Source organism: Palaemon carinicauda, unplaced genomic scaffold (assembly GCF_036898095.1).
Source record: "Palaemon carinicauda isolate YSFRI2023 unplaced genomic scaffold, ASM3689809v2 scaffold176, whole genome shotgun sequence".
In the NCBI taxonomy this organism is placed as follows: domain Eukaryota; kingdom Metazoa; phylum Arthropoda; class Malacostraca; order Decapoda; family Palaemonidae; genus Palaemon; species Palaemon carinicauda.
The window spans coordinates 41262-64064 of record NW_027169325.1 but is presented as its reverse complement, the minus strand read 5'-3'; the positions used below and the strand labels follow the sequence as shown (position 1 = coordinate 64064).

The 22803-nt window shown below is 39.1% G+C and overlaps 1 long non-coding RNA gene across 1 annotated transcript; it reads right to left on the bottom strand.

The window, feature by feature from the left end:
- Nucleotides 1-3010: 3010 nt before the first annotated feature.
- On the bottom strand, nt 3011-21060 carry LOC137635794 (uncharacterized). The gene is made up of 4 exons (XR_011042784.1): nt 20896-21060; nt 20506-20635; nt 17187-17316; nt 3011-4006 (listed from the first exon to the last, which is right to left on the bottom strand). It is a non-coding gene; the product is annotated as an uncharacterized lncRNA (long non-coding RNA).
- Between the last annotated feature and the right edge of the window lie 1743 nt (nt 21061-22803).

The following is a 22803-nucleotide window of genomic DNA, read 5'->3' as shown; positions in this document are numbered from 1 at the left end:
TGAGGACCACCAAGGGACTGGTCGTCTTTTGAATAGTCCTGTGGTTTTGGGAATCGAATTGATTCCTGCTGTATGAAGAGTTCCATTCAGTAAGTCTATGGCATCATCAATATTTTCAAACTGTTCTGCATTTCCTTCAATTTTACTTAGCTCACGAAATCTATCCCAGTCTGCCTTATCAATATTCCATCATGGAGATCTTTGTAAAAATGGACCATTATTGGTGTTTATAATGATTGGTACATGATCACTAGTATGCCAATCATTTTATGTCCTCCAATCAAAATTGAAAAGGCAGTTGGAGCTTGCAATTGAAAGGTCAATGCATGACAAGGTACCTGTCTGAACATGGAAGTGTGTGCGCTCTCCTGAATAGGAGTCCGACATCCTTGTTTTCCACAATTGATGATATAATATTGCCCCTGGTATTTGCTAAAACATCACTCCACAAAGGATGTCTACTATTCAAATCTCCAAGTAGAAAAAAAGTTGAGGGAGCCGTTGAATGGCTACTAAATCATCATACAATATGTTATCATTTGGAGGCAAGTACAGCGAACATATTGTATGTCAATCTGTACAACCACTGCCTGCAGAGGTGTACGGACAGATAAAGGTATATGGGGAAGGAACGCCTCAACGAACGTATATGAGACTTCTGCTATGGCTCCCTACTCCGTGATCATAAGGTGTCCTATAGCTGATATATTCGCGAGGACAAGGGGTATTAGCATCAAGCTTGCTCTCCTGTAGACTTACAATTATGGGGGAATGCTCGTAAACTAGGAGCTCAAGTTCTACATATTTGGCCCTTAACCCTGACAATTCCATTACAAAATTGGAAGAAAAAACTATGGTTTTTTTGGAAGAACTTTAGATGATGAAGTCTTTCCATTAGCAATTTTTGATCTAGCGCTATTTCCTGGTGGTTTTATTAGAGAGGGTCTTGATAAATATGGTTTTGAGTTTGAGCTTTTCTTGTCCTTTTGATCCAATTGTTGAAGGGGATGGTGGACCTCGACTTGAATTTCTGATTTACTTAAAATGTCTTCTGGTTGATCAGAAACATCAACAGACAAAACATCATATTTATCTGATGTCATAACTATAATATTTCTGATGGAAGGGGGTAAGAGAGATGGAGATCTCTCTCTTTTCCTATTAGTGGTGAGGATCTACCAGGTTTTTGCACCTTCCCTACCACAGGTGCACCTGGTAACTTTGTTTCAGGTGGAACCTCCATCAAATCAGGCAAGGACATGGCCTGAGAAAGGTTAGTACTATTGCTGGTAATGGGGGGATGAAGTTTGTATAGAAGTGGGCAGTGTCGCAGTTTTAATACACAGTGGCAAAGCCTTGGAAGGCAATATGCTTACCTTGCCACGTAAAACTCTATCATCATTAGATGATGTATTTCTTTTCTTGGAATTACTGGCAGCACTATGTGGGTTCGATGTCTCCTGTGGTATATTTTCTCTTGATTTCAGTGCCTTTGCATAGCTGTTTGTTTTTTTCAGTAGTCTTTTGGCATGTCCTACACTTATGTGTTATACACTGGATTTGTTGAGGGCTGCTTCTTCAAACTTATAAATCTCGCAGCTCCTGTCAGTGGATTTATGGTTTGAATTGCAATTCAAACAGCTGGGCTCAAGTGTACACTCCATGATAAGGTCTGGAACAGATGCTACACATTTTTTCATTTTTACAAACTTTAGAAGGATGTCCAAATTTGAAACACTTGAAACATTGTAAGGGCTTTTGTTTAAAAGGTCGAACTTTTATTCTTTCATTTTCAATATCGAAGTGGAAAGGCACATCAGCATCATGTTAAGTAAAGAATAATCATTGACATCCCAGGAATCTTATGCACTTTCCACTCTGTTAATGGGCACATGGCTAGTATCTCTTCTATAAATTCATACAGATCATTATTGAAGACTACTCCCCTTCCGTAACTAAAGTTTAGGTGGGGTTTGACATCTAACATATCCTCATCACTACTTGTCCCAAGGTTAGACAGTACTACTGATTGCGTGTATGATTTTGCATGGATTAGGAAGCTATTTTTCCCAAAGCGAGATATATCACCTGGTGCAATGGTGCCTACCTTTTTCTAAGTTTGTTAATTTTAAAATAATGCCCATTACTCCCTTTAGGCTCGGCAACAAGCCACACTGGTGGTTTTGGCTTTCTCTGGGGGAGCATAGTTAAATCGATATCCTTCTCAAACCAGTCAGCAGGTCTATATACATCCATGACATTCAAGTTATTAATTTTGATATCATTGATGTTACATATTGCATTGAATGCTTCTTCATGATTATTATAAGTTATCCATGAATGCCATTTTTCATTTTCAAGTTTCATTCTAATTTCTTTTCTCTCTCCATAGCATCTAAATGCTTTATATATCATATCATAATCAGTATTTATTGGAATTTGGGTAACATGAAGGATTCTTAGTTTCCCTTTGTTACCTGACTTAATTAGTTTTAAAACATTAGTAGAGGGGTCCCTTTTTGTTCCTAGGTCATCAACAGAATTTTCCTTAATTGAATTAGCAGTGGTCGTCAACAGTGCCGGGGGAGAGTCAGCGTATCCAGGGGATGGGGGTTCGTTACTTAAAGAATCCATTAGACGAGAGAGAAAAAAGGGTTAGTTTTTTGTACCTGCTCGAGAATATTAGGCCATCACACGTCAGAAAGGAAATTTGCACTCTCCACTATCGGCACAATGAGAGTATACTTCCCAAATGGTCCTCTCCATACCCTACCCGAAGGATAGCATCAAAACAGATATAGAGGCACACGTGTAAGCTGAAGCCTCCTGTTAGGACTGGGACCAATTAACTATGGAATCATCCTCCCCATATCTGTAATGACGGGCTTCCGGCCAAAAGCTGAGAGTCCTACTCCAAGCATTGGATCCCCCTGGATTCCGAAGACCCAACACTTGAGAATAATTCTGCCAAAAAGGTCCAAACCATCTTCAGGATGGCTGAGATCATCCAATACTCTCACATATAGCTTTGAATGTAAATACCTCCCAACCACTACACCTTCTCCAATTCATCAAAGCAGGGCAGCAATAACAAATGTAAAAACATCCATGCCAGCGGATATAATGGATGTAGAAACATCCAAGCCAAAAGAAAAAGAAAAATCAATAAATACATATATACATATATATATAAGGGAAATTTTTATCGTGGAGTTGGTAAAGCAAAATTAAAGTTTATAAAATTGGGAGAAGGTCGAATTAATATTGAAAGAAAAAGATGATTGGGAAATTTAGATTCGAACTGGGGGAGCAATTTCCCCAAGTTCAAGAGCCCTCTTGCCCGTCACCAAGTTTCAGCACGGGAATGATATGCCGTGCTCAGGCTCACCGACTTCATCAGGGCATGCTCTCATTAAAAGGGCTCCTGGTTTTAGAATAAATAGCAAATGAATTCCAGTAAGTTTCAATAAAATAATGGCACATTCAAAATCAACAGATTTTTAAAGACAAATACCCAATTTTCTTACAAATAAAATGGTAACAATAAATTTTGACAATTAGTATCCCTTTCCAGTAATAAGGGTGAAGACACCCAAGGGTAACCAATACATAGAGGTTTGTGAACAGACCAATTATAAATGCTTCACATTTAGACAAATCATTGATTTGGAACAATCTTTTGTAATGAGTGTGAAGTAGCATAACTTCATACTTGCCGGTCTTAAGACCACACTAGATAACCTATAACTTTAAACTGATTTTAGACAATGAGTTTACATAGAAATTAAAAGACAACTGAACTCAAAATGCGGTGCTTAAGAAAAAAAATTTTTTCAAGCCAATGTCTATTTAAAATTTCACAGTGTTGAGAAAATTTCTACCATACATGTTATTTGGGTTAAAACCTTCAATTCTTCCCAGTGCATAATCTTGAAATTTACTTCAAATCTTGAGAGTCAGATCAACTTGAATAAGACGTACTGTATTGCAGACCGTGAAGAATTACCTGTAGAAGTAATTTAAGTATTAAAAACATTGACTTTTTTGTTCATTCAACATCAAATTCACTTATTACTAAGCTAAGCAAAAAACCAGATTTTACTACAACATTTAAAGACATGAGAATACTAAAAAAATCCTAGATATATCTACAAATGAATGAATAATTGCATACATACATACACTAAGGCACTTCCCCCAATTTTGGGGGGTAGCCGACATCAAACAAATGAAACAAAAAAGGGGACATCTCCTCTCTATGTTCCTCCCAGCCTGACAAGGGACTCAATCGAGTTTGGCTGGTACTGCTAGGGTGGCACAGCCCACCCTCCCACACAATGAATAATTAGTAATTAAAAATTGAAAAACAATGGCAGTTACAATTTCATTAAACTGAAAGACAAATAGGCCAAAATGGAAAAAAAAAATACATTCAATGGAGCCTTTGTAGGGTGCCGGCCAGATCCGTTTTCATTCATAGAAAATGGGAATATTATAAAGTGGGGTAGACTGTGGCCCTCATTCTAAAATCGAGTTCGTAGAAAACTGGAATATTCTGAACTGTGGCCGTCGTTCTAAAAACGATTTTGGCGGGAGAAACTAACTTAAAAAACCCACTTAACCTATGCTAAAAGCCGTATCCTTACCCAGGGGGGCTTCGCCCCCCCAGACCCCCCCTTACCTACTACGGGAGCGAGATGATTCGTGGCCGGAGTAAGAACTCGAGCCACAAATTTTCAGGTAATTTAGGGTTTTCGGCAAAAAACATAAAAGTGTGTGTTTAAGCACATATTTAAGATCCGTTGACCATTTCCAAACGTTTTTATTCTATACAAGATAACAGTCGGAGCGATAATAAGCAAATTAGGATGCTTGGCCGTAGCGCTACAAACTACCCCATTCAATACTTGACGACTTTCAACAAAACACCTCGACAGGATTGCAATTAGATATATAGAATCTAGCCCATATGAAGTACAAAGAGGCAAGACAGCAGGGTGGGAGAAAGCAAGCTGTTATAATAGTCAAGTAGAAGAGCCTAGAGTCCGACAGCAAAAAAGACAAACTAAATTAAGGCACAGCAGCTTTCAAAAGCAAGTAAAATGAAGGGACTCGATAGTTGATGCTGAAATTTATCAATAAAACTACAGTTAACCCTTTTACCCCCAGTCTATTTGGAAATTTCCAACCCTTAACCCGCAAGAGGTTATTTTTTTCCCAGCACATTCTGCAGTATATATTTTTTTAAATTGCTCTAACAGCCTTAATTTTTGTCATAGAAAGGTCAGGTTGGTCTCATTCTCTTGGAAAATGCCAGAATTTTCTCAAAAAATTTTCAAAAATATGAAAAAAATATTTTTATAGCATTTTTTTGCAAGGACGTACCGGTATGTCCATGGGGGTAAAGGGATGAGTTTTGTGAAACATACCAGTACGTCCTTTGGGGGTAAAAGGGTTAAGCAAATCATCTCTCTAATTCTATTATCTGATACTATATACTGGCTGCTGGAAGATGCCCAGTACAGTATCATAAAATACTCCTCACTAAACCACCCAAGCTTGTTGAATTATCTCCAAGTTCTTATCTAGCCATCTACGTATTGTGCGCAAAAGGAGCAAATGGATGCCTCAAGTAGTCACTTCAAAACAATGCTGTCAACACTTGCAGTACTGTACTTCAGTACTAAACAATGCTGTCAACACTTGCAGTACTGTACTTCAGTACCGTTTGTTACCTATGCACTGCAGTAAATGTTACAGTACTATACAGAGTCTGAGTACCTTTAGCCACACTTTGCATTGTCCAAAACTGATGAAAATTCACATGTTCCATTAATAACCAACATGAAAACACAAAATGACAGACTAGGTTAGGTTATGAGAAAATGGGTTTGTGTGCACTGAAAGCAGAAATTTCAGAACACGACTGAATTATGACAATGTTTACACCTCCAAGAACCACTCGGTTTAACTTCCTTCTTACAATTACGTTTTACACCATCAATTACTGTAATTGTGTCATTATTTATACCTCTTCTGGTATATCTAGGGTGCCACAATTTTGCCAATTGGCCCCCTGAAAACCAATAGTCTGACATAAACATTGCCAGACTCAAAACTGTGCCCTTCCTATCTCAGGATCGAATGAACTGCGGCTGCATTATTACCCGAGTATTACCCCAAATGGAGAGAATCCCTTTTAAACTTCTTTTTCTTCTGCCTACCAAACCTCAGCCACTGGGAGGGCGAACACTCCCAGCACACACTACAAGGAGATTCCTTCTAATACGAGTGACCTCGGCACGAAGGACAGTGTGTGTGGATCTGGCTACTCCGAGGACATGAAAGTGCCGTAACGGCGCCTTTCACGGTCTGGACAAAGTGGCATGGTTGGACCTCACGGGTAGGAAGACCTGAAAAAGAAAGAGAGAAAAGAAATTAGTTCCAGCTAGCTTAGGTTAACGGGAGAGTGAGACACATCTACACTCTACTGAGCCAAAATAAAAAGTGAACGAGTCACCAGTGCTGGTGGGAGGAGTGGGTGAACACACCCCTGCTAACTACCGGTTTACTAAAACCCTAGTCAACTTCAGTTTCGCCTAGTTTTCAGCTCCACCGATATAACAATGCTAGGTTGAAGAGCGGAAAGTTTGTATATTGTGTCGGGACAACTTATGTTCATATTAAAAAAACTTGCAAGAAAAACATCTACAGCTAAAAACAAGTCACTGAAAATGACAAATTCATAGATAATTTGTATTTTTCCCTAACTAATACAGACCTGGAGTTATTTATGTGTATTATCTTTCAGCATAGCTGGAAGGTAGCCATTAGATTTCAACTGCGAGGTGGCAACCCTGCTTACCCACTCGAGGGTGGCTGGGGGAACTACAGCAGCTCCAGTCGACATAGATGAGAACCTCTGGGGTAGAGGAACACGTTCCTTCGGACGTGAAGGAAGGTCTGGACTAATAGGTACGTTAGCGGACCTATTAAGATAGAGCGGAAGAGGACCAAGACGCAAAACCTCCAGTAGCTTCTCCTTTGACGGGGAACGCATCAACCCAAAGGAGGGCCACAGCAGACAAACAGCGTCGTCTGAGAGGGACTTCCCTGCGGATGAATCCCTCACTGCCTCTCTAGGGGAGACAATGGGAGGAGACCCCAAACGAGGTTGTCCCAGCGTTGCCAGGCCGCCACTCATACTCGACTTCTTCCCCTACGAGTATTACCCCAAACGGAGAGAAGCCCTTTTAAACTTCTTTTTCTTCTGCCTACCAAACCTCAGCTACTGGGAAGGCGAACACTCCCAGCACACACAAGGAGACTCCTTCTAATACGAGTGACCTCGGCACGAAGGACAGAGTGTGGATCTGGCTACTCCGAGGACATGAAGGTGCCGCAATGGCGCCCGTCGAGCCCTGGACAAAGTGGCGTGGTTGGACCTCACAGGTAGGCTCACCTGAAACAGAAAAAGAGAAAAGAAATTTGTTCCAGTCAGTTTAGGTTAACAAGCAATGACGTAGGGATCACCATGTACCGTAGATCGTACTCTGAAATGAGAAAAAATAAATATTTCTATAAAATAACTTTAATAAATTAAAAAACAAAATGGTGGTAGCTAGAATACAATTGGGAAGATTTAAATTTTTCTGGATTAAGTTCTGAAAAATAATGTAAAAAAAAAATTATATGGTTTCCTGAAAAAGATAAAAATTCTACAAGGAAAAATTACTTATGAAGAGGACTCGGATGACGACGAAGACTTTGACAAACTCAATGACGATGACTTGGACGAACTCAATGACGATGACTTAGACGAACTCAACTCCGATAACTTCAACGAAGACCTTGTTTGTAGTATGCATTTTGAAATGCATCATTCTATAAGAGCTAGTTGTTACACCTTGAGTCAAACCACATGGTTCTATAGAACGGGAGGAATAAATGTGGTTGAGGAATGAAGTTGGTGTTTGTGAAACACTAGCATTCCACGAAGGCAAACCTCTTCCTTCCCACTAGGTCATATCGAAATATCCCTGCCAGAGATATTTTTCTCCTTTTGTTCCTCCTCTAACCCTCCACTAGAGTAGGAGACTCATCTTCTTGCAAGCACAGATAGTGGAGTTTGTTTGCTAAAACCACACATCTTCTGGCATATCACATCATAGCGGCAATTGTGCGCTTAAATTAGACATCTTCTAACAGATCACATGAGTTTGGATTTTTCTAGTCATGGCTGGGAGATTTCAGGACCTCCTAAGAATGCAGTGGAAAATATTTGGGTTAAAACTCCCTATTCTTTATTTTATAGATAGCCCTTTTCTTAAAACCTTTTAAGAGCTTTGGAACACTAATTGCAAGATTCTGCAATGTCTTCTGGGAGAGTTTACCGCAGTTACTCCCAATACCTCACGGTACGTCTGCAACTGGTTAATCACCTGCATGATGACGTTAGCTTACAGGCGTTTCCCGATGTTCCGAATGGAATAAGTTGAGTGATGGCGAAAACCTTCATAAAATATCCTTTCCAACATGCAATGATGCTGGGATCACCATGTACAGTAGATCGTACTCTGAAATGAGAAGTAACACATATTTCTTATATAAAGTTTAACAAATTAAAAAAACAAGTGGTGGTAGCTAAAACAATTAGATAGATGAAATTTTTCCGGATTAAGTTCTGAAAAAAATGTAAAAAAAAAATTATAAGATTTCCTGAAAAAGATATAAATTCTAAATGCAAAAATCAAATATGAAGACGACTCTGATGATTACGACAAAGACAACTAAGACTTCGAATATAACAACATCAATGACGATCTTGTTTGTAGCATGCATTTTGAAATGCATCCACCAAGAAGAGAAACTTGATGCACCTTTAGTCGAACCACATGATCCTATAAAATGGGAGGAATAAATGTGGTTGAGGAATGAAGTTGGTGTTTGTGAAACACTATCATTCCACGAAGTTGGTGTTGATAAAACACTAGCATTCCACGAAGTTGGTGTTTGTAAAACACTAGCATTCCATGAAGGCAAACCTCTTCCTTCCCACTAGGTCATATTGAAATATCCCAGCCCGAGATATTTTTCTCCTTTTGTTCCTACTCTAACCCTCCACTAGAGTAGGAGACTCATCTTCTTGCAAGCACAGATAGTGGAGTTTGTGTGCTAAGACCACACATCTTCTGGCAGATCACATCATAGCAGCATTTATGTGCTTGAATCAGACATCTTCAAGCATATCACATTATAGTTTACACTTTCCTAGTCATGACTGGGAGATTCCAGGACCTCCTAAGAATGCAGTGCAAAATATTTGAGTTAAAACTCCCTATTCTTTATTTCATAGAGAGCCCTTAAAACCTTTTAAGAGCTTTGGAACACTAATTGCAAGATTCTGCAATGTCTTCTGGGAGAGTTTATCGCAGGTACTCCTAATACCTCACGGTACGTCTGCAACTGGTTAATCCCTTGCAGGATGACCTTAGATCACACCCTTACAGGGTTCCATTACGTTCGTTTCTCACGTTCCTCAGGAGTCTTGTCCTTCCTAGCGAGGATTCTCGACCTAAATCAGAGGGTAAACAGAGTGGGAACGGAGAGTACCTTACAGGCGTTTCCCGATGTTCCGAATGGAATAAGTTGAGTGATGGCGAAAACCTTCATAAAATATCCTTTCCAACATGCGATGATGCTGGGATCACCATGTACAGTAGATCGTACTCTGAAATGAAAAGTAACACACATTTCTTATATAAAGTTTAATAAATTAAAAAAACAAGTGATGGTAGCTAAAACACAATTAAGATTCAATTTTTACGGATTAAGTTCTGAAAAAAAAATGTAAAATAAAAAATAAGAAGATTTACTGAAAAAGATATAAATTCTTCATGCAAAAATTACATATGAAGACGACTCTGATAATAACGACGAAGACTTAGACGAACTCAATGACGATGACTTTGACGAATGCAATACTAAGACTTCAATATGAAGATAACATCAACTTCGATAACTTCAACGACGACCTTGTTTGTAGTATGCATTTTGAAATCCATCCATAAGAGCTAGTTGTTACACCTTGAGTCAAACCACATGGTTCTATAAAGTGGGAGGATTAAATGTGGTTGAGGAATGATGTTGGCGTTTGTGAAATACTAGCATTCCACGAAGGCAAACCTCTTCCTTCCCACTAGGTGATATTGAAATATCCCACCCGGAGATATTTTTCTCTTTTTGTTCCTACTCTAACCCTCCACTAGAGTAGGAGACTCATCTTGTGGCATGCACAGATAGTGGAGTTTGTGTGCTAAAACCACACATCTTCTGGCAGGTCACATCATAGCGGCAATTGTTGTGCTTGAATCAAGACATCTTCTAGCAGATCACATGATAGCTTGAATTTTTCTAGTCAAGACTAGGAGATTCCAGGACCTCCTAAGTATACAGTGCATTAAAGTATACCATATCGGAACAAATGATCATTTACAAAATAAAGCTTTCATTTCTATCATTTTGTAGATAATACTCTGAAAGAAAAAATAGTAAATTAACTACAGTATAACACAATTATGAAGAACATTTTCTTCCGAATAAAGTCCTCCGAAATCATACTAAAAAATACCAGCATTATAGAACAGGCTAATATACAAATCAGCCTTCAACACAATATTTTGGTTAAAACTCCCTATTCTTTACTTTATAGATAGCCCTAATCTTAAAACCTTCCAAGAGCTCTGGAACACTAATTGCAAGATTCTGCAATGTCTTCTGGGAGAGTTTATCGCAGGTACTCCTAATACCTCACGGTACGTCTGCAACCGGTTAATCAATTGCAGGATGACCTTAGGTCACACCCTTAACGTTCGTTTCTCAGGTTCCTCAGGAGTCTTGTCCTTCCTGGCGAGGATTCCCGACCTAAATCCCAGGGTAAAGAGAGTGGGAACGGGGAGTAGCCTACAGGCGTTTCCCGATGTTCCGAATGGAATAAGTTGAGTGATGGCAAAAACCTTCATAAAATATCCTTTCCGACATGCGATGATGCTGGGATCACCATGTACAGTAGATCGTACTCTGAAATGAAAAGTAACACACATTTCTTATATGAAGTTTAATAAATTAAAAAAACAAGTGATGGTAGCTAAAACACAATTAAGATTCAATTTTTACGGATTAAGTTCTGAAAAAAAAATGTAAAATAAAAAATAAGAAGATTTCCTGAAAAAAGATATAAATTCTAAATGCAAAAATTACACATAAAGACGACTCTGATGATGACGACGAAGACTTTGACGAGTTCGATGACACCTAAGACTTCAAATATGATATCAACGACGATCTTGTTTGCAGTATGCATTTTGAAATGCATCCACCGAGAAGAGAAACTTGATGCACCTTTAGTCGAACCACATGGTTCTATAAAGTGGGAAGAATAAATGTGGTTGAGGAATGAAGTTGGAGTTTGTAAAACACTAGCATTCTACGAAGGCAAACCTCTTCCTTCCCACTAGGTCATATCGAAATATCCCTGCCAGAGATATTTTTCTCCTTTTTTTCCTACTCTAACCCTCCACTAGAGTAGGAGACTCATCTTCTTGCAAGCACAGATAGTGGAGTTTGTGTGCTAAAACCACACATCTTCTGGCAGGTCACATCATAGCGGCATTTATGCGCTTGAATCAGACATCTTCTAGCAGATCACATTATAGTTTACACTTTTCTAGTCATGACTGAGATTCCAGGACCTCCTAAGTATGCAGTGCATTCAAGTATACCATATCGGAACAAATGATCATTTACAAAATAATGCTTTCATTTCTATCATTTTGTAGATAATACTCTGAAAGAAAAAATAGTAAATTAACTACAGTATAACACAATTATGAAGAACATTTTCTTCCGAATAAAGTCCTCCGAAATCATACTAAAAAATACCAGCATTATAGAACAGGCTAATATATAAATCAGCCTTCAACACAATATTTGGGTTAAAACTCCCTATTCTTTATTTTATAGATAGCCCTTATATTAAAACCTTTTAAGAGCTTTGGAACACTAATTGCAAGATTCTGCAATGTCTTCTGGGAGAGTTTATCGCTGGTACTCCTAATACCTCACGGTACGTCTGCAACCGGTTAATCCCTTGCATGATAACCTTAGGTCACACCCTTAACGTTCGTTTCTCACGTTCCTCAGGAGTCTTGTCCTTCCTGGCGAGGATTCACGACCTAAATCCCAGGGTTAAAAAGAGTGGGAACGGGGAGTAGCTTACAGGCGTTTCCCGATGTTCCGAATGGAATAAGTCGAGTGATGGCGAAAACCTTTTAGAAAATATCCTTTCCAACATGCGATGATGCTGGGGTGATCATGTACAGTAGATCGTAGTCTGAAATGAGAAGTAACACATATTTCTTATATAAAGTATAGAGTTTAATAAATTAAAAAAACAAGTGGTGGTAGCTAAAAAAATTAGGAAGATTCAATTTTTCCGGATTAAGTTCTGAAAAAAAATGTAAAAAAAAAAATATAAGATTTCCTGAAAAAGATATAAATTCTAAATGCAAAAATTACATATGAAGACGACTCTGATGACGACGAAGACTCAGACGAACTCAATGACGAAGACTTTGACGAATGCTTCAATATGAAGATAACATTAACTCTGATAACTTCAACGACGACCTTGTTCGTAGTATGCATTTTGAAATCCATCCATAAGAGCTAGATGTTACACCTTGAGTCAAACCACATGGTCTTATAAAATGGGAGGAATAAATGTGGTTGAGGAATGAAGTTGGTGTTTGTGAAACACTAGCATTCCACGAAGGCAAACCTCTTCCTTCCCACTAGGTCATATTGAAATATCCCACCCGGAGATATTTTTCTCCTTTTGTTCCTACTCTAACCCTCCACTAGAGTAGGAGACTCATCTTCTTGCAAGCACAGATAGTGGAGTTTGTGTGCTAAAACCACACATCTTCTGGCAGATCACATCATAGCGGCAATTGTGCTTGAATCAGACATCATCTAGCAGATCACATGATAAGTTTACATTTTTCTAGTCATGACTGGGAGATTCCAGGACCTCCTAAGTATGCAGTGCAAAATATTTGGGTTAAAACTCCCTATTCTTTATATTACAGATAGCCCTATCTTAAAACCTTTTAAGACCTTTGGAACACTAAATTGCAAGATTCTGCAATGTCTTCTGGGAGAGTTTATCGCAGGTACTCCTAATACCTCACGGTAGGTCTGCAACCGGTTAATCCCTTGTATGATAACCTTAGGTCAGGGTTCCAATACGTTCGTTTCTCACGTTCCTCAGGAGTCTTGTCCTTCAGGCCGAGGATTCCCGACCTAAATCCCAAGGTTAAAAAGAGTGGGAACAGGGAGTAGCTTACAGGCGTTTCCCGATGTTCCGAATGGAATAAGTTGAGTGATGGGGAATACCTTCATAAAATATCCTTTCCAACATGCGATGATGCTGGGATCACCATGTACAGTAGATCCTATTCTGAAATGAGAAGTAACACATATTTCTTATATAAAGTTTAATAAATTAGAAAAACATGTGGTGGTAGCTAAAACAATTAGGAAGATTAACGTTTCCGGATTAAGTTCTGAAAAAAAAGGTAAAAAAAAAATTTATAAGATTTCCTGAAAAAGATATAAATTCTTCATGCAAAAATTACATATGAAGACGACTCTGATAATAACGACGAAGACTTAGACGAACTCAATGACGATGACTTTGACGAATGCAATACTAAGACTTCAATATGAAGATAACATCAACTTCGATAACTTCAACGACGACAACTTCAACAACGACCTTGTTTGTAGTATGCATTTTGAAATCCATCCATAAGAACTAGTTGTTACACCTTGAGTCAAACCACATGGTTCTATAAAGTGGGAGGATTAAATGTGGTTGAGGAATGAAGTTGGTGTTTGTAAAACACTAGCATTCCACGAAGGCAAACCTCTTCCTTCCCACTAGGTGATATTGAAATATCCCACCCGGAGATATTTTTCTCCTTTTGTTCCTACTCTAACCCTCCACTAGAGTAGGAGACTCTTCTTGCAAGCACAGATAGTGGAGTTTGTGTGCTAAAACCACACATCTTCTGGCAGGTCACATCATAGCGGCAATTGTTTGCTTAAATCAGACATCATCTAGCAGATCACATGATAGCTTGAATTTTTCTAGTCAAGACTAGGAGATTCCAGGACCTCCTAAGTATGCAGAGCATTCAAGTATACCATATCGGAACAAATGATCATTTACAAAATAATGCTTTCATTTCTATCATTTTGTAGATAATACTCTGAAAGAAAAAATAGTAAATTAACTACAGTATAACACAATTATGAAGAACATTTTCTTCCGAATAAAGTCCTCCGAAATCATACTAAAAAATACCAGCATTATAGAACAGGCTAATATATAAATCAGCCTTCAACACAATATTTGGGTTAAAACTCCCTATTCTTTATTTTATAGATAGCCCTAATCTTAAAACCTTTTAAGAGCTTTGGAACACTAATTGCAAGATTCTGCAATGTCTTCTGGGAGAGTTTATCGCAGGTACTCCTAATACCTCATGGTAGGTCTGCAACCGGTTAATCCCTTGCATGATAACCTTAGGTCAGGGTTCCATTACGTTCGTTTCTCACGTTCCTCAGGAGTCTTGTCCTTCAGGCCGAGGATTCTCGACCTAAATCCCAAGGTTAAAAAGAATCGGAACGGGGAGTAGCTTACAGGCGTTTTCCGATGTTCCGAACGGAATAAGGTGAGTGATGGCGAAAACCTTCATAAAATATCCTTTCCAACATGCAATGATGCTGGGATCGCCATGTACAGTAGATCGTAGTCTGAAATGAGAAGTAACACATATTTCTTATATAAAGTTTAATAAATTAAAAAAACAAGTGGTGGTAGCTAAAACAATTAGGAAGATTAACGTTTCCGGATTAAGTTCTGAAAAAAAAGGTAAAAAAAAAATTTATAAGATTTCCTGAAAAAGATATAAATTCTTCATGCAAAAATTACATATGAAGACGACTCTGATAATAACGACGAAGACTTAGACGAACTCAATGACGATGACTTTGACGAATGCAATACTAAGACTTCAATATGAAGATAACATCAATTTCGATAACTTCAACGACGACCTAGTTTGTAGTATGCATTTTGAAATCCATCCATAAGAGCTAGTTGTTACACCTTGAGTCAAACCACATGGTCCTATAAAATGGGGGGAATAAATGTGGTTGAGGAATGAAGTTGGTGTTTGTAAAACTAAACATTCCACGAAGGCAAACCTCTTCCTTCCCACTAGGTCATACCGAAATATCCCTGCCAGAGATATTTTTCTCCTTTTGTTCCTACTCTAACCCTCCACTGAGTAGGAGACTCATCTTCTTGCAAGCACAGATAGTGGAGTTTGTGCGCTAAAACCACACATCTTCACATCATATTGGCAATTGCGTGCTTAAATCAGACATTTTCTAGCACATCACATCATAGTTTACACTTTTCTAGTCATGACTATGAGATTCCAGGACCTCCTTAGAATGCAGTGGAAAATATTTGGGTTAAAACTCCCTATTCTTTATTTTATAGATAGCCCTTATATTAAAACCTTTTAAGAGCTTTGGAACACTAATTGCAAGATTCTGCAATGTCTTCTGGGAGAGTTTATCGCAGGTACTCCTAATACCTCACGGTAGGTCTGCAACCGGTTAATCAATTGCAGGATGACCTTAGGTCACACCCTTAACGTTCGTTTCTCAGGTTCCTCAGGAGTCTTGTCCTTCAGGCCGAGGATTCTCGACCTAAATCCCAAGGTTAAAAAGAGTGGGAACGGGGAGTAGCTTACAGGCGTTTCCCGATGTTCCGAACGGAATAAGGTGAGTGATGGCGAAAACCTTCATAAAATATCCTTTCCAACATGCAATGATGCTGGGATCACCATGTACAGTAGATCGTACTCTGAAATGAGAAGTAACACATATTTCTTATATAAAGTTTAATAAATTAGAAAAACATGTGGTGGTAGCTAAAACACAATTAGGAAGATTAACGTTTCCGGATTAAGTTCTGAAAAAAAAGGTAAAAAAAATATCTATAAGATTTCCTGAAAAAGATATAAATTCTAAATGCAAAAATTACATATAAAGACGACTCTGATAATAACGACGAAGAATTAGACGAACTCAATGACGATGACTTTGACGAATGCAATACTAAGACTTCAATATGAAGATAACATCAACTTCGATAACTTCAACGACGACCTTGTTTGTAGCATGCATTTTGAAATCCATCCATAAGAGCTAGTTGTTACACCTTGAGTCAAACCACATGGTCCTATAAAATGGGAGGAATAAATGTGGTTGAGGAATGATGTTGGCGTTTGTAAAACACTAGCATTCCACGAAGGCAAACCTCTTCCTTCCCACTAAGGTCATATCAAAATACCCCTGCCAGAGATATTTTTCTCCTTTTGTTCCTACTCTAACCCTCCACTGAGTAGGAGACTCATCTTCTTGCAAGCACAGATAGTGGAGTTTGTGTGCTTAAATCAGACATCTTCTAACGGATCACATAGTTTACATTTTTCTAGTCGTGACTGGGGGATTCCTGGACCTCCTAAGTATGCAGTGCATTAAAGTATACCATATCGGGACAAATGGTCCTTTATAAAATACTGATATCACTTTTATCATTTTATATATCATACTCTGAAAGACAAAACAGGCTAATATATAAATCAGCCTTCAACAAAATATTGATTATTAGGGCAAACCACCGGTTCATGAGTTTTTGGACCACATTATACAAAGACAATTATGGGCGGCCCCAGTACAATACTGGGGTTTTAAGGGTGGGGGAGTGTCATAAACGAGAGATTTACAGCAATAAGAAGTCAGAAATGCAAAATAAGAATAAGATAACCAGTTGGAAAAATACATGGATCAAGTAAGTGGCTGAACATAGGCCAACTATGATTATTTAACACATTTGAGATTTGTAAAAGGGTACAAAACCTAACAAACCCACCTAACCTAACTTAGTAGTTCCCAGGTGGCAACCCATGCCGGGGGCAAGCCCCCGGGCACCCTTACCAGGTCACAAACTAAAGCGGAATGACAATTCACAAATAAATCCTTACCTTAAGTTTGGGAGGTCAAAGGCTGTGGGTCTTCCATTGACAAAGGAAGAACTGTCACTGACCCTGTCGTAAACGTAGATGGGTGGGGGGACAGTTTGGCGGCTTGAAGCAGGGAATTAGACCTCTTGCGCTGCTGGAAAAATAAGCACACTTTAGTTTGCTAAATATTGAAAAAACCAAACTGAACATTAAAATACGTATAATAATTTTTACCTGGCAGATAAAGACATAACGAGATAAATATTGAATAAAATTTTCTTTTTGAATTCCGCCATGGAGAACGTAACTCTTGATATCCCGCCACAGTCTCTTAAATGAAAACAATGGACAGAGTAAAAAACATACCTCACATTTAAATCGACCGATACGTAAGGTATCCCTTTTACCCCCAAAGGACGTACTGGTACGTTTCACAAAAGCCATCCCTTTACCCCCATGGACGTACCGGTACGTCCTAGCAAATAAATGCTATAAAAAAATTTTTTTTCATATTTTTGATAATTTTTTGAGATACTTCAGGCATTTTCCAAGAGAAAGAGACTAACCTGACCTCTCTATGATGAAAATTAAGGCTGTTAGAGCAATTTAAAAAAAAATATACTGCAAAATGTGCTTAAAAAAAAATAACCCCTGGGGGTTAAAGGTTGGAAAGTTCCAAATAGCCTGGGGGTAAAAGGGTTATTATGACCCAGCCCACATTAAATATACAGAGAAAGACAACAAGCTAGCCAGCACTCATCCATTTCTTATAGCTAATTTCATTTTCGCTAGCAATCAAACTATATATGAACCTTGCTTTTTTTAGGATTGTGTTAGCCTTATTTGGTAACGTTGCTGACTGGGGTTCGAGTCCCGCTCAAACTCGTTAGTTCCTTTAGTAGCTGCAACCTCACCATCCTTGCGAACTAAGGTTGGGGGATTTGGGGGTGCCTATAGGTCAACCTACTGAGGCATCAGCATCCCTTACCTGGCCCTCCCTGATCCTATGTACTGATCATATGTATTTATAGTCAGTCTCTAGGGCATTGCCCGGCTTGCTAGGGCAATGCCACCATCCCCTGCCTCTGCCATTCATGAGTAACTCAACACCTGGCTCGCCTCTGTACCGACAAGAGATGAGCATCATGCTCTGCGTGTAAGCCGAGCAGCCAAGTATTTTAGCAGACATACCTCCCATTACTCAACCACCTCTACACTACCCAATTACAGTTCATAATTCTATCTTTTCAACATTTCATGACACTCCTATAATTAAATCCACTTATTTACAGAAAATGGACATCTGTGCATTGCATCTTAAAAACTATTATATAAAGGAACATGTCGTCAAACTACCCCCAAAACAGCATTAAAGATATGGTAAAGGATAGGTTAGGACTGATACCCGAGACTATCGATCTTTATGGCTGGTGAATCTCTTTGCAATACCAAACGATCATTCATTTAAAGTAAACCAAAAAAAAAAAAAAATTGCCTTGGCAAAGAAAACGGTATAAACCCATTTTTTACTCGTTAGCACTGAACTGTACTATAACAATTTCTATATTCAACAAATTTCGGTAAAGTTTTATTGTATTACAGGGTGTGATTTCAAACAGAAAAAATGTATTCCTATAGTAAATAACGTGATTTAACCGAATTTGACCTTCATGTCAACCGCAAACAAACAGATCAACCAATTTGACTAAAATTAAGTTGCGAATTGGTTGCTGTTAAGGATGAAATGAAAGTGAAAACCGGTTAAATCACGTTATTTTCTACAGGAACACCAACACACCAGACAACAGCCTACCTGTTATATTTCGACCTCCAAAAATTGGATTCATCCACTTCAACAACACTGCCAGGCCCACCAATACCCGGCAAGTTCTGGCAGTAATTTTCCGCGACTTCCGAACAATAAGACCTCCAGTTAACCGAAGTTTGTAATGTCCAGCCAAGGTTATAGGTGACAACGCCGTGCGAAAAGGCCCTTTCAAAGAAATGATTTACGAACAGCAGTATTTCCCATGATTCAACGTGAGCCTCTTCCAAGAAAGTTCCCTTAAATGAGGTTACAGAAAAACCGCATGCATGACGCTTTCCCTTCTTAGCAACCTTGACTGATCGATTACAAGCCCACTGATTAACTTGAGATCTAAAGACACATGGCTGCTGGCAGGAAGGGCATTGAATGTCTGAAGGGATGACTCCATGGTTCTGTAGGAATTCATATACCCCTTCATTATCTCTGAAAAAGAGGGAATTTATCTCCCACTCCCTCAGACAACAACCTTGGCATATGGAAGCCATGATGAAACACAAGAGAAAAGCAGGTGGGGATAGGTGTTGTAAAAGAACATTCGCGAACTCATGAAGAACTACTTGTAAGCTGTTAATTGGTTTAAAAAAACCACCTGACCGATATGTCATTGTAAATGCACAGAAAGCTCCGCAATCCATGGAAAAAAACTGCATGCGTAGTGAGTCCCCTTTAGTCTCTCAAATGTAAACAATGGACTAAACAGTAAAAAACATACTTCACATTTCAATCGACCGATACGTAAGCTATTATGACCCAGCCCACATTAAACATACAGAGAAGGACAACAAGCTAGCCAGCACTCGTCCATTTCTTATAGCGAATTTCATTTTTGCTAGCAATAAACTAACATATATCAACCTTGCTTTTTTTAGGATTGTGGTAGCCAATTTGTTAACGTTGCTGACTGGGGTTTGAGTCCCGCTCAAACTCCTTAGTTCCTTTGGTAGCTGCAACCTCACCATCCTTGCGACCTAAGGTTGGGGGATTTGGTGGCGCCTATAGGTCCACCAGTAAATATAAGATACTTTAATTTCTAGTCAAATACATGATCCATATATTTTTCTTGTGTTTTATGCATTTCATACTTTGATTGTTGGGGCAAACCACCCATTCATGAGTTTTTGGACCCCATTATATAGACAATTATGGGCGGCCCCAGTACGATACTGGGGTTTTAAGGGTGGGGGAAGGTCATAAACGAGAGATTTACAGCAATAATAATGGTCAGGAATGCAAAATAAGAACAACATAACCAGTTGGAAAATATAAATGGATCATTTAAGTGGCTGAACATATGCAAACTATGATTATTTAACACATTTGAGATTTGTAAAAGGGTACAGAACATAACAAACCCACCTAACCTAACTTAGTAGTTCCCAGGTCGCAACCCCTAGCCGGGGCAAGCCCTGGACCCCCTTCCCAGGTCACAACCACTAGCCGGGGGCAAGCCCCTGAACCCCCTTACAAGGTCACAAACTAAAGTGGAATGACAAGTCACAAATAAATCCTTACCTTAAGTTTGGGAGGTCGAAGGCTGTGGGTCTTCCGTTGACAAAGGAAGAACTGTCACTGACCCTGTCGTAAACGTAGATGGGTGGGGGTACAGTTTGGCAGCTTGAAGCAGGGAATTAGACCTCTTGTGCTGCTGGAAAAATAAGCACACTTTAGTTTGCTAACTATTGAAAAAACAAAACTGAACATTAAAATACGTAATATAATAATTTTTTACCTGGCAGATAAAGACATAACGAGATAAATATTGAATAAAATGAATCACTGTTGGTCCACCAAAGGGATCAAAAAATTTTTTTTGCTCTACCACTCCATGCCAACGAACACCCACACACCACACAAAAAACTTTAAATCAATCAATCAATCAAACACACCAGACAAAAGCCTACCTCTGTTATATTTCGACCTCCCACACTTGAATTCATCCACTTCGACGACACTGCCAGGCCCACCAATACCCGGCAAGTTCTGGCAGTAATTTTCCGCGACTTCCGAACAATAAGACATCCAGTTAACCGAAGTTTGTAATGTCCAGCCAAGGTTATAGGTGACATCATCGTGCGAAAAGGCCCTTTCAAGGAAATGATTCACGAACAGCAGTATTTCCCATGATTCATCGTGAGCCTTTTCCAAGAAAGTACCCTTAAATGCGGTTACGGAAAAACCCCATGCACGACGCTTTTCCTTCTAAGCAACCTTGACTGATTGATTACAAGCCCACTGATTAACTTGAGATCTAAAGACACATGGCCGTTGGCAGGAAGGGCATTGAATGTCTGAAGGGATGACCCCATGGTTCTATAGGAACTCCTATGCCCCTTTATTTTCTCTGAAAAAAGAGGTATGTATCTCCCACTCCCTCAGACAACAACCTTGGCATATGGATGCCATGATGAAACTGAAGAGAAAAGCAGGTGGGGATAGGTGTTGTAAAAGAACATACGGGAACTCATGAAGAACTACTTGTAAGCTGTTAATTGGTTTAAAAATACCACCTGACAGATATGTCATTGTAAATTCACAGAAGGCTCCGCAATCCATGAAAAAAAAAAGGCATGCACAGTAAGTCCCCTTCAGTTTCTCAAATGTAAACAATGGACTTTAGAGTAAAAAAAACATACCTCACATTTAAATCGACCGATACGTAAGTTATTATGACCCAGCCCACATTAAACATATAGAGAAGGACAACAAGCTAGCCAGCACTCGTCCATTTCTTATAGCGAATTTCAGTTTTGCTAGCAATTCAACTATCATCTATCAACCTTGCTTTTTTTAGGATTGTGGTAGCCAATTTGGTAACGTTGCTGACTGGGGTTCGAGTCCCGCTCAAACTCGCTAGTTCCTTTGGTAGCTGCAACCTCACCATCCTTGCGACCTAAGGTTGGGGGATTTGGTGGCGCCTATAGGGCCACCAGTAAATATAAGATACTTTAATTTCTAGTCAAATACATGATCCATATATTTTTCCTACTCATTATCTTGTGTTTTATGCATTTCATACTTTGATTGTTGGGGCAAACCACCCATTCTTGAGTTTTTGGACCCCATTACATGGACAATTATGGGCGGCCCCAGTACGATACCAGGGTTTTAAGGGTGGGGGAAGGTCATAAACGAGAGATTTACAGCAATAAGAAGTCAGAAATGCAAAATAAGAACAAGATAACCAGTTGGAAAAATACATGGATCAAGTAAGTGGCTGAACATAGGCCAACTATGATTATTTAACACATTTGAGATTTTTAAAAGGGTACAGAACCTAACAAACCCACCTAACCTAACCAAGTAGTTCCCAGGTAGCAACCCCTAGCCGGGGTCAATCCTCCGGACCCCCTTCCCAGGTCACAGCCCCTAGCCAGGAGCAAGCCCCCGAACCCCCTTACCAGGTCACAAACTAAAGCGGAATGACAATTCACAAATAAATCCTTACCTCAAGTTTGGGAGATCGAAGGCTGTGGGTCTTCCATTGACAAAAGAAGAACTGTCACTGACCCTGTCGTAAACGTAGATGGGTGGGGGTACAGTTTGGCGGCTTGAAGCAGGGAATTAGACCTCTTGTGCTGCTGGAAAAATAAGCACACTTTAGTTTGCTAATTATTGAAAAAAAGAAACTGAACATTAAAATACGTATAATAATTTTTACCTGGCAGATAAAGACATAACGAGATAAATATTGAATAAAATTTTCTTTTTGAATTCCGCCATGGAGAACGTAACTATTGACATCCCGCCAGTGTCTCTCAAATGTAAACAATGGACTTAAGAGTAAAAAACATAATTCACATTTAAATCGA